General features: G+C 46.8%; 1 long non-coding RNA gene across 4 annotated transcripts in view; it reads right to left on the bottom strand.

The window, feature by feature from the left end:
* LOC132656943 (uncharacterized) overlaps positions 1-12,746 on the bottom strand; it is a 121,189-nt gene that overhangs the window by 59,635 nt on the left and 48,808 nt on the right. For 3 of the 4 annotated variants that reach the window (XR_009594779.1, XR_009594776.1, XR_009594778.1), the window contains exon 1: positions 1,171-2,547. The exons of the other annotated variant lie outside the window; for it this stretch is intronic. This is a non-coding gene — a long non-coding RNA (uncharacterized LOC132656943). Of the gene's footprint in view, positions 1-1,170; positions 2,548-12,746 lie in introns of those variants that run through there. 4 annotated transcript variants of the gene reach the window in all.

Below are 12,746 nucleotides of genomic sequence, written 5' to 3'. Positions count from 1 at the left end.
AGTTTGTAAAACTGAGCATTATCTGGGCGGAGACATCCATCAGAGAGGAAGGAAATGCAACCCACATTGGCACAGGGTCTCTGAGAGGTCTGCTTTCAGGGGAGCTGCTAAAGGCTCTAGAGCAGGACAGGGACTGAGGCCAAGAAGTGCAGGGGCTCAGGAACCCCTGGCATGGTCCTGCGTGGCAGGGAACAGGTGCTGAAGAGAAGTGAGGCCTTCCCCAGAGACACATGGAACCTCCTCAGTTCTGGACTATCTGACCCATCAGCACCACCCAGCCCTGCTGGCTGAGCTACCTCCTTGAAGCCCAAACAATGACTTTCCTGGGGATTTCTCTTATTTCATGAAAATTCATGACTGCTCGTTCAGAGATTGATTGACTGACTGACTGATTGACTGATGGCTTGACTGATGGCTCGACTGAGATGGAGGCATCTCACTGTGTTGCCCAAACTGGTCTCGAATTCCCGAGCTTATTCTCCTGCCTCAGCCACCCGAGCACCAGGACTACAGGCATTTAGTGCAAGATCCGGCTTTTTCCCTCCCGCCACCTACTAATGGAATATTTCCAACATGTCTAAAAGAGAAAACAGCGCTGAAGAGATGGTTCGCTAAGAGCGTTCAATGTGCAAGCCAGTCTGAATTGGAATCCACAACACCCACAAAAAAAGCCAGGCTTGTGCATGTCTGTAATCCCAGCACCGCGGGGCAGAGACAGGTGGATTCTGGGAGCTCACTGGCCAGCCACCAGCAAGCTTCTGATTCAGTGAAAGAGCCTGTCTCAAGGCAAAAAGGGAAGAGCACACTCTCATGTGTACACACACACACACACACACACACACACACACACAAGGTTCCTTGTATCTGTCAGAATTCAGTAATGGCCAGTTCATGTCCCAGCCCCTTTCTCTTGATCCCACAACTTTCCTGATCCCGTGGGCTGTTCTGCAGTAAACCCCAACTGGCATGCCCACCATTTGAGTTTCAGCATGGAGCTCCAAGGACTCCCTTTACAAAATTATAACCTTGATCATGTCGGTCACTGCCCAGAAAAATCACTCAGGCACCTCATCACCACTCACATTCCCCAGATGCCTGGCAAAGAGTGTTTCCAAAATTCCTTCCCTGAAGGACCATTTACCCCCTCCCTCTAAGGGCACGAGGACAAACCTCGTGGACAAAGTATGATTCCACCTTCAGACTTCCGGGAAGGCCAGTGGGTTTCTTGGGCTTATTTATAGGGTCATGGGTGACTCCAAACAGTGGCACCTGAAAGCTTTCGCCTAGCAGGGATGATGGCTTCTCGCTGCCTCATCAGTGGAGTTGGCTCCCTTCTGTATTCCTAGAGACGTCAGAGGCCGGCTGCAGTGAGGGTGGAACTGGATGCAAATGGGACAAGTTGCTGGATGCTCAGGTGTGGGGGGGGTCAATGACCCTCCCTTTCTAAGAGGAGGGGTGCCGATAGTTCACAGGCTGGACGTTGACAGACTCTCAAAAGTAGGCACAGCTCACAGGATGCGAAGGGCGGCGGCTTGGCTGGACGGAAAGCACATTCCAGGAGCCTCCAAAGAGCGGTTTGCAAATGTTCATTGCAGTCGTTGGATGCATTTGCAAGAAACGGTGTTTGGGGTTTGCTGCGTGACACACCAAGAAAAGCCGCAGCTTCCACAGCCAGATTTGTTTATTTTTTGTTTTCTTTTGTGGGGGTTGCAAAGAACGGAGGACTGACACGCGAAGGGACAGGGAGATGAGTGGGATTGAGGCGTGTAACGTGAAATCCACTAAGAATCAATAAAAAGTTTTTTTAAAAAATAATAAAAAAATAAAACCTCACCCTGAAAAAAATAAATAAAAACGGTTTGCTTGTTTGCATCCACAGCCAAATCAAACTTACATGTTGCCGTTGCTTAACCTTCCTCTCTGCTGTCTTTTAATTTACATATCCCTCTTTTCCTTGAAATTTTTTTTTCTGTATAAGAAGCTAGATTGTCCTGTGCAACCTCCCAGTCTGGACTGTGCTCATTATGTCTAAGCTTCCTTCAGATCTAGATGCTTCCATTAAGCCCAAGTAAACAAGGTCTACTCTTGATGGTGGGGTTGGGAGGTGCCTGAGGTGTGGTGGAGTCTAACGCGTCAGAAGCCACAGATGCTGGTTGCCTGGTGCTCCTTCCATAGGACCTGCAAAGCAGGCGACACTGTCTCAATCCTCGCTCGCGCGTTAGCGATAAACCTTTTCTCATCTGTTCTGTGACACTGAAGTCCGGTTCGTAAAGGAAATCAGTGTGCCTGGCTTGCCCAGCACCACCCATGCTGGCTGAAGCTCAGGGCAAGTCATCTGAGCTCCTTTTCCATGTCTCCAAACGCGAACTCATCCCATCTCCCACAGCAGCGTCGGGAAGGTTAAAAAAGATCCTGCGCAGCGAGTTCCAGGCATGCAAGCATTCCACGGGCTGAAAGGCCAGCCTTATACTCACTGACTTCCTAAACGGCATCCAGTGAGCACCCACCGATCTCGAACGGGGCTTGGCTGTTTACCACTTGTCATGACTACAGACAGGATCCGTGGCAGCTATTGGTGGAGCTGTTTCCAAGGAGAGCCCTCTCGCCACACTCTTCACCCACAATCTGCTCAGCACAGGAGACGCGTGGGAATCCGAGTAAGGCGACACCACGGTCATCTGTGACCAAGACAGTCCCCAAAGGGCACAGGAGGAAGTAGGGGTTTGGAAGTCCCCTTTAGGTGGACGTGTAGTCCCAAATGCCCTTCCTCAGACATACAGCGGCATGTACCTGTAATGCTAACAGAAGCCTGAGGCAAGGGGACCAGCCTGGGCTACACAGTGAGTTCAAGGCCAGCCTGAACAACTTAAAGATAAAACACAAAATGAGGATGGGGGCACAGCTTCAGAATAATTGCCTAAAAAGCTTCGGGTTTCCCAATACCACACACACACAGAGACACACAGACACACACACACACACACACACACACACACACACACACACACTAACTACAGACAAAATGTCCTTTATCTGGAAACTCTTATTAAGAGTCTGCTCACTTTACTCACTCTCTGGTTCGGGTGAGCCTGTAAATTAATTTAACTCTATTGTCAGAACAGTCGGTTGTTCATTTATAACCATGAGTATTGTAGAAGACTTAAAAAAAAAAAAACACTTGCAGATTTAGGGCCTAAAGGCATCTATCTCAAAACCGGCTTTGAATTTGACTTCTGGTTTTCTGTGCATATTAAATCTTTATATTGTCATTCACATTCTTGTAATGGTCTCTGCTTCGCGGAGGATCCTTGAAGCTTTGGTGGAAGCTGTAAAAGCAAGAGGCCGTTCGTGAGTCAGTGTGGATCGGTGCAAAGGTAAATTTCATTGTAGTGGTTCCACACCAGAAGCCGAGTGTCCAAGGTTGTCAGGAGTCTGCTGGTGAGTGCCTATCCAAAAGAGGGATGCTAACACGCCGTGGCCTGTGGGGAGCAGGCGGTCCTCACAGGACACAGCAGGGGCTCCTTCTTTCCCTCGGAGGCATAGAGATGAAATGGGGTACCACCTCGTCCGTGCACTCAGACCAAACACTCACACTGTGGGTTAAAGGGAGCCTAGTGACTGCACAGCCCTGAGAAAGACACAGGCCTCCGCTTCTTTGCCTGTAAAGTGAAAGTTGTCCTCAAACACGGAGGCCCAAGCCTGCCATCTCAGCTCTTGGGAGCCTCAGACCATGAGCTTAAGGCCAACTTGCACTACATCATAAGACCCTGTCCCAGAAGAACAAACAAGCCGAAGGGCCGTTGAGATAGCTCAGCGGTAAGGGCCTGAGTCCTGTAAGTTGCCCCTCGACCTTCTCCTGTGGCATATGCATGCCCATGCACATCAATCAATCCATTAAGTAGCATAATAAAAATATTAAAGCAAACGAGCAACCCAATGGCTGTGGTTAATGAGGATCAAATGAGACAAGCTAGGAAAAAGACCAAGCACCATTTAGGATACATCTTAAGGACTCACTCACTGTTAGCTGTTACTATTTATGTGGCTCTGGCTATAGCTCTCACAGCCTCTGTTTGACACAACGTTTCTCTGGAATATTACCTGACAATAAAAAGGAGCAAACAACAACCGGATGGAATGAAATGGCAGTGCGCCTGAGTGAAGAAGGTCGGTTTTCAGAGAGCACATCATTTGCTTCTCAGCACTCCAGCGAAGATGGCACTCCAGAGCAAAGGTCCACAGCATAGTTAAACTCATTTATATAACATTCTTAAAATGAAAAATTAGAGATGGAGCCCAGATTAGTGGTTGCCGAGGTAACATTATGGGTGATGAAAGGAAAGCGTGTGGCTTTTGATGGTAGCAGAGAGGACAAGCCTGTCATGAAATAACTTAAGAACTTCCATATGACCTTGCACATGCCATAAGAGAGAAAAATTACATTCACATGTTGTATTGGCTGCCATTCCGAATCCCTACTGCATTGTCCCTGCTGTGTATCGGATGGAAAAGGGTCAGGAGACATCTAACCACCGCATGACTTGCATTCTCTTTACAACGTCCTATGGATTTACACTCATTTCAAAACAAAGTCCAACATTTTAAAAAATGTGAATGCACGCTCATTTCAAAAGAATTTTACTTATAAAATAAGAGTACAGGACGCACCCGAATCAAACAGCATGGTAGGAAAGCATTTCCATCTTTGGGTAACATTGTTCCCCCAAGATTTAAAAACTGCATCATCTAATTGCTTTGCAGTTTACCTCGTATTAATCCCCCCCCCATATGCTGTCAGAACTGTAACCCTCTTTTGATGCAGATAGACACTTTAGAAGACATGCTCAGTCTGCTTTTTAATTAGTGGCATCTTTCCTGGGAACCACCCCCCTCTAGCACCAATCCGGACCTGCAGCTCTCTGGGTTCATTCTGGAAGAGTCCATGTCAGCAAGACTCTGATAACCAACTGGATATATCAAAATCTTGGGGGGGGTATTGTTTTTTTGTTTGTTTGTTTGTTTTAATAGGGTGCTGAGATTTCAGACTATGTAATTTTTCCTTTTTGCTTGCCTGAGCTTTCTGATTTTGCTGAAGTAACTGATGCTATGCCACTTCTACAGGCCTTGTCATGCAGAGAGAGAAGAAGGCATACAGGCACAAAAATATAAGGTCTTCTTTTAGTAGCTTGACCATGTGTGGCCGGGTGTTTGATCTCCAACTGCCACTGTCCCTGGGGGTGCTACCCTGAGACCCAGCAGTAACCCCTTTCACCCTAAGTGTGCATGTGAGTTGGGGCCTCTGTGGATGTATGTTTTGCCGGGGATCTACCCCAGAGCTTTGCACATGCAAGCTCTCTGCCACTGGGCTCTGTCCTCAGCCTCTGCACCTTAACCTTTACCATCCTTTTGCACCAATGCAGGTATCTCCTCCGGATTCTCAGTGGAGAAGGGGGAGTAGGGAGCTTCAGAGCCCAGGGGCAGAAGGGAGGCAGAACAGAGCACCTTATTAGATCACCAAGTCTCTTCTCTCCTTCACAGACAAGACCTGCTTCACAAATAGCGGCCTTCTCCCGGGCACTGGAAAGGGTGACGGATGAAAACTCCACCAAACTGGGTAAAGGGGAGGGGAGAAGAAACGTTTGGGAGTAGAAGGAAAGGGGTGAATTGGATCTTCGGAAGGGGCAGGCCCCAGAACACACCAGTTTCTCTCCTCAGGAAGCGTGACTCCCCACATGTCCCCCTTTGGGCCCAGAGGGGTGAGGTGTCCCCACCCCCACCCAACCCCCATCCTACTCCCCGCCGCCGCCAGCACCACAGCCACACAGCAGGGTGCTCCTCGCCTACTCCTAGGGGCTGTGGGGATGCCCAGAAGCCTGTGTCTTTGTAACAAACGCTGAAGAGAAAAGCCTTATATTCAGCTTATCAGGTGGAAATGAGTCTCCTTGCCTCGGAAATGCTGAGATAAAAATCCACCAAATCAACCATGGAGCAAATGGCGATTTTTCTGCTGCAGATTTCTTCTTTTTTTTCTTTTTATTTTTTTTTCCTTTGTGAGTGGATTTGTTCCTTCCGGTAAAAACAAAAATGTGTTGAACAGCTCCCCCACCCCCCACTCCCCATCCCCCACCCCCAGTTCCTCTCGCTGGCTCTGCTTTATGTTCAAGACAAAGTTATTAATGGTATTTCCAGTAAATCGTTTTCTATCTCCTACAATCTTTCAAGGTTCTTAAGTATATTAAAACACTTCCCAAGAACATTATCAGGAAAATGATCTCCTATGGTACAGCTCACCATATAATGGGTCCCCCTCCCCTCGTTTCCATCCTGCAGTCCCTCTTAACAAAATGTCATGGTTTAAGTGCAGAAAGATAGGAGCATCTTGTGGCAAACTAAAGTGCTATGAATCTGCTCGTTTGATTTAAAGAAATAGTCCATCCTGAGTGAGCTGCCCCAGAAGCAGTAAGACACACATCGTATATCCTCACTCATATAGACATATAGCATAGGATAAACCTACTAAAACCTGTACATCTAAAGAAACTAATCAAGAGAGAGGACCCGGATTAAAATGCTCAATCCCCATCCCAAAAGGCAAAGAGGATGGACATCAGAAGAAGAAGAAGAAGAAAACAGGAAACAAGTTAGGAACCTGCCACAGAGGGCCTCTAAAAGGCTCTGCCCTGCAGACTATCAAAGCAGATGCTGAGACTTACGGCCAACTGTTGGGCAGAGTGCATGGAATCTTATGTAAGAAGTAGGAAATAGTAAGATCTGGAGAGGACAGGAACCCCACAAGGAGAGCAACAGAACCAGAAAATTTGAACACAGGGGTCTTTCCTGAGACTCATACTCCAACCAAGTACCAGGAATACAGATAACCTAGAACCGCTGCACAGATGTATCCCATGGCAGTTTAGTGTCCAAGTGGGTTACATAGTAATGGGAAGAGGGACTGCCTTTGACATAATCTGATTGGCCTGTTCTTTGATCACCTCCCCCTGAGGGGGGAGCAGCCTTACCAGGCCACAGTAGAGGACAATGCAGCCACTTTTGATGAGAATTGATAGTCTAAGATCAGAAAGAAGGAGAGGAAGACCTCTCCTATCAGTGGACTTGGGGAGGGGCATGCATGAAGAAGGGGGAGGGAGGATGGGACTGGGAGGGGAGGAGGGAGGGCCTTATGGGGGATACAAAGTAAATATACTGTAATTAATAAAAATAAATAAATTAAAAAAATAGCCTAAGTAATCCACGGAGAAGACGTAGCAAGCCTTCCTCCGCTAGGGGCATGTTTCCTTAAGTGCATAAAAGACCTCAGAAATGCTTAATCAATTTCTTTCACCTTGGGGCTGGAGCAGTGACTCAGCCGTGGGGAGAGCATGATGCTCCAGGAGAGAGCACCCGAGTTCAGTTCCTAACATCCAAATCAGCGGTTCACAACTGCCTTCAACCGTAGCTCCAGGGTATCCAGGACCCTCTCTGGCCTCCAAGGGCAATACAGTCACATGCACAGACACAAACATGAACATTTTATTATTATGATTTTAAAAATACAAAGCTGTGTGTTTGCATAAGACAAGGAGAGCCTGGGTTTGCTGTGAAGGCAGAACAAGGGCAGGGTACAGTCCCCAGATCTAGTTCCATCAGAGGCCTAGGAACCCCTCTTCCGGTCCCCCCCTCCTCTTCCTCCCTCCTTCCCCCTCTGATAAATTGTTAATTTTTATTAAGAAGTCAGAGCCTACTGGGCAAACAATGGTGACTCAAAGGGACGGGGGAATTATTCATGCTTCTTCAATTCTATTTTGGGTGCCAAAAGTTGTCTCTCTAATGATGGAACAATGTCGCTAAATTAAGAGACCCTGGCCTCTTATGTTAGTCTATATTTTTCAAAATAACACAAAATTCATTTTCTCTGTTCTCTTCCTTTTCAGCCTTCTCCATTCCTCAGAGACTCTTGGGCCAAGAGAAGTTCATGTTTGCTCCTTTTCTAAAGTTCATAAACAAGTGATTTTCTGGTATTCGCTTTTCCCCCATAGTTTTCATTTTAATTTTTAAGCTTTCTTTTCTCTGTAAGGATATAAAAACCAACTCTAAATTTGGATTACCTCCATGGAGGCAGGAGCAGGCAGGAGGGGACTTTAACTTTATCCCCTTCAGCACTATTAAAATCATGCTAAGTTCTTTATATAAGTTAAAAGTATTTTTTTTCTAATTACAATGAGTCTGTTTACTGGGGATAATTTGTTAAAATACAGAAAAGTAAAATGTTAAATGTCATTCTCATTCCTCAAGAATGTACCTAGCATGTCAAGTTCCTCTAGACAGGATCCCTATAGGCTCCTGGATGGTGACAGTATAGAAGGAATGTACCCTGAATTGGGGGAAATGCTATCTTGTGATCTAGATGCTCTGACATCTCAAGCAATCCCCATCTTCTGGGTACCCGACAGCCATCTTTTTGCATGTATCTTGGTGTTAATACTTGTCTGTTTGCTTTTAGCTTCTAAATTTTGTTTTGTTTTGCTTTTTTGATACTGAGTCTCATGTAGTCCAGGCTGGTTTTGAACTCCTGATCCTCCTGCCTATCTCCTGAGTGCCTGGGCCCCTCTCAAGCTAGACAAGCATTTGACAGCCTGAGCCTCAAGCTTCTAAATTTTGGCTGTGGTCTTCTCTCCTGTTCTCCAGGCCTGAGGATATTTTGCTTGTTTTGATTTCTACTCATAGACTCTTCTTAACAGGATTTTCCAAATGGATAAAGGCTTGGGTGTTCACTGCAGCATCTTTAACTCGGAGCTGCCCACAAATGGCTTGAAATATTTAACAGTCTTTTAATGACTGCATAATCGTTGTTGCATGTAAGAGGGCCATGATTTATTTAATCACATGTTATAGGTATGATTCTGACTATATTATTTATATTGTTAAGATAAAAAACTAAAAACAGACTTGTACCTAAAAACATGGGCAATATGAAGGCATCCGTATATTGGAAGGGTGTCTGTCCATTTCTGTGTCTCGAGATTAAAGGAGTGCCCTTCCCTCCTCCCCATGAGTCTGCCCTGCCTCTCCATTTTCCACTTTCTGAGACTGTTCCTCCTGGAGAAATGGGCCTCAATTCTGTCTCATCCTCTTCCCTTTGGCTTTTGTTCTCCACACAGCCTCTGGGCCTCAGGGAATCTGCTTGCTTTGTACCCACCTCACCAGGATACAAATGTACTAGGAGCATCATTCAGGGCTCTGGTTTGCAATTTGTTTTGTAGCTTGCATTTCGCCTGAATTTCCATTTTGGATCTTCCAGGTAGGAACTGGATTGTTTTTTCAAGATTTTAATTCTACTTTTTGTTTATAGGTGTTTTGCCTGCATGTATGTGCGTGTAGGTTGAATCCCCTGAAACTGGAGTTACTCATGGTTGTGAGCCATTGTATGGGAGCTGGGAATTGAACCCAGGTCCTCTGAAAGAGCAGCCAGTGAGATGCCAGGCGTTGCTCTTTAACCTAGTCAACTCTGATGCTCCTAAGCCGTGGTATTTCCTCTGTTCATCAGCTTGTTCTGTCAAATGAAGATTTGTGCCTTAGTCTTACTAGTCTGTATCCTAGAATCTCTAAAGCAACCGGAGGATTAAACCCAACTGTTATTTTGTTGGGAGAGAGCTTGACAAATTAAAAAACTAGTCACGTGTTGGGTGTTTTTGCAGGTAAAATGCGCCTATGTGTAAGAGACTGACTTCTCACTGTCTAAATATACTGGCTTGAACGGGTTGGGGGGACAGCGGAGAGGCAGGGCACAGTCCCATCTGACTGCCTTCTCTTAGATCCAGGAAGAGTCCCTATTGACTTTCTAGCATATTCCTAATCACTAACCAAAAATAAAGGCCTGAGGGTTTCCCACAGGTCCAGAGCCCCTTTGGCTCCTAACTTCACTTATTTTCTGTGGTGGATAGTTACTCTCATTGCTCACTTGACTGGGTTAGACTCACTCAGGAAACACACCTCTGGGAGGCCAGTTCAGAGAAATAACTAAGGATGAAAGAGCCATTCCCCCTACAGGTGACTCATCCCTTGGTCAGACTGAATAAGCAATATGGCTGGCTACCTCAGGGCTGCTGCCCACCATGTCTTCCCTGCCTTGATGGACTGAATCACCTCTTAAAGCATGAGTCAAAATGAAACCTTCCCTTCCCTTTTTCCCTTCCCTTCTCTTCCTTTCTCTTCCCTTCCCTTCACTCCCCGAGTTGTTCTGTCAAATATTTGTCATAGCAACAAGTAAAGTACTGAACACAATATCTCTGCCAATAAAGAAGCTCGCCCAGCACCTGAGACCACCAAACGCTGCGATAGTTTTAGTTACCATGACATTACACAAGGCAGAAGAGCAGACGATGGTCGCCCCGAGCTTTGCTCTATTCCGTGTTATTGCTGAGTCCTCCTCTGGCGTCATCATCCAGCCCCTATCTTACATTCATCCCAATGCACCCACACGCCACACTGCTTGGTCATTGAAAATGTGTCATGATTAGTATTAGAAATAAGACTGACTTCAACTATAGATGACGAAAGTACAGCCAGGCTTCTCCCCAGACTGAACATCAGTCACCTGACTGAAGTCAACCTTCTTACCCCTTGATTCTGGTTTTTGTTTGCTGTGAGGTATTCTCTCTCTAGCAGCCCAAGCTGACTCCTTCCCCAGAGCACTGGCATTTACAGTTATGGATCCCCAACCTCCATCTCCCACACCCTCCCACACTCCCATCCTCTGTGGCCCCCACACTCCTACCTCCAATCTCCCACCCCTGCATTCCCATCCCCCCCCACATGCCCCCTCTGTCCCTCCTTCGTCCTGCTCCTTATTGAGAAAAACAAAGATCTTCACTTAACAAAAACAAACCCTGAAGACTCAGATTAGCTAAAGTGAGGCCGTTTGTTCTGGACTTTACAAAGTGGGGCATTAAGCACAGAAGGACAGGCAGGCCAACTGAAGGCAGAGAACCATTAACAACCTTACACAGCCTCCTCCTTACCTTTTTGGCTGAGCAGGGAAGAATCTTACACTCCATCCAGGTGTTTCCTTCTGCCGTTTACATCCATCTTTTATTTTTGTTGTTTCAACAAAAAAAATCATGCGTGTTCATCTCTACATGTTGCATCCAGTTTAGTTTAAGGCTTAACTTGACCTCTTCATGGCTAAGGGTCACTAGGTCACCCAGGCTGTTAGTAATTTTCTCCTTTAAACTGCCAGCTTGCTGGGGGGTAGCGTAGCCTATCGGCCTCCAGCGTTCTGTGCAACTGGATCTGTGAAGACTCAAGACGCGTCTGTTTTCAAAGTGAAGCATCAGATTTCATCTCTTATGCTTATCTAACAGACCATATTTTTCACTACTTGCTTTCAAGTGTTCCCTCTCCACGGGCATTGATCGCTGTCTGCTCCTCAGAGCAGTGCCTGGGGACTGCAGAGCTGGTCCTCAGCAGCCAGTCATGAGTGAGGAAGCGAAGCCGTTTGATCTCCACCATGCCTTCTGTCCCCATTTTAAAGATGTGAAAATAGAGGCAGGGCCAGTTGAGTACTTGCGTCGGTGGCACCATTTGTGGGTGAAAGGGCAAGCAGCCTAACCGCGGCGCTCTTGTCCCACGGCCCTTGCTGCTTATTAGCAAGAGCGCCCAGGTCTCTGCTACTCACTTACTTCCTAAGCAAGACAGAATTTCATAAAGAAACAAACATACTTTGTTTGTTTCAGCTCTCCTCACAGATGGTGCCTGAAGCAGTGTGTCCCCTTCCCACCTCTGCCTATCTGGTTTGTTTCCTGGAACTGTCTTCCTGTGGCTGCTGAGCCAGAGTGGTGCCCAGGCCTAAACAGCTAAACCCCCCCGGATCCACCCAAGGCGAGTATCAGCTCTCACTACTTTCACTTTCCTGGTGTTGGAGTGATTTTTTTTTCCCTCTCTTTTCTACTTACAGACACTCATTTTTTTTTTTCCTAGCTGAAAATAGAAAGCTTTATCAGATTGGAATAACAGTCCTTTTTGCTGTAGTTTTTTTTTTTTTTTCCCCAAAGACTGGATGGATTTGGGCTTCGTCAGAAAGCCATCTGCTGTGTACACACAGACCTATTCCGAGCCAGAAAAAGAAAACGAGGGAGAAGAAAATCCTGGCTTCTCGTCTTGATGCAAAGCGTCGCAGTCTGTCAGCTCCAGCCCCTCAAAAGGAAGCTGACCGCTGCCAGTGTGTGTGAAGGGGACCTAGGATCGGGGAGATCTTGTTGAGCAGAGTGGCCTTGCAGCCCTTGAAGAAACAGCTCTGGCTGAAGAGGGTAGGAAGGCCACGCCAGACTTCCACAGCACATGCCTGGTTTGTGGCCAGCCGCCTGTCTCATCCAGGCCCCACCCTCTCTGGGTCGTAATTAACCGCTTGCCATTTGTGCTATGTTAGACCTCACCAGACTCAGGCCCAGACTATCTCAGAAAGACTTTTCAGGTTTGCTAGAGGCCACCTCATCCTATCGTCACGTTCACTGCTACAGAGAAGCAGAGCAGCACTCACTTTCACCGCTTTCACACTGGCTACTGCCGATGAACGAAGGGAGCACTTATATTTGCTCCTATAGGCAAGCGAAGGAGGAGAGGGAGCACTCATATTCCCTGTTGTAGATGAGCATTCACATTTGCTGCGGTAGACAAGCAGAGGGAACACTTACATTCACTCAGTCATGAATGGAGGGAGCCTGCAGAGTTACGTCTGTGGTTGAGCAGAG

Source organism: Meriones unguiculatus, chromosome 10 (genome assembly GCF_030254825.1).
Source record: "Meriones unguiculatus strain TT.TT164.6M chromosome 10, Bangor_MerUng_6.1, whole genome shotgun sequence".
Lineage (NCBI taxonomy): Eukaryota > Metazoa > Chordata > Mammalia > Rodentia > Muridae > Meriones > Meriones unguiculatus.
This window is presented reverse-complemented; position numbering and strand designations above follow the sequence as displayed.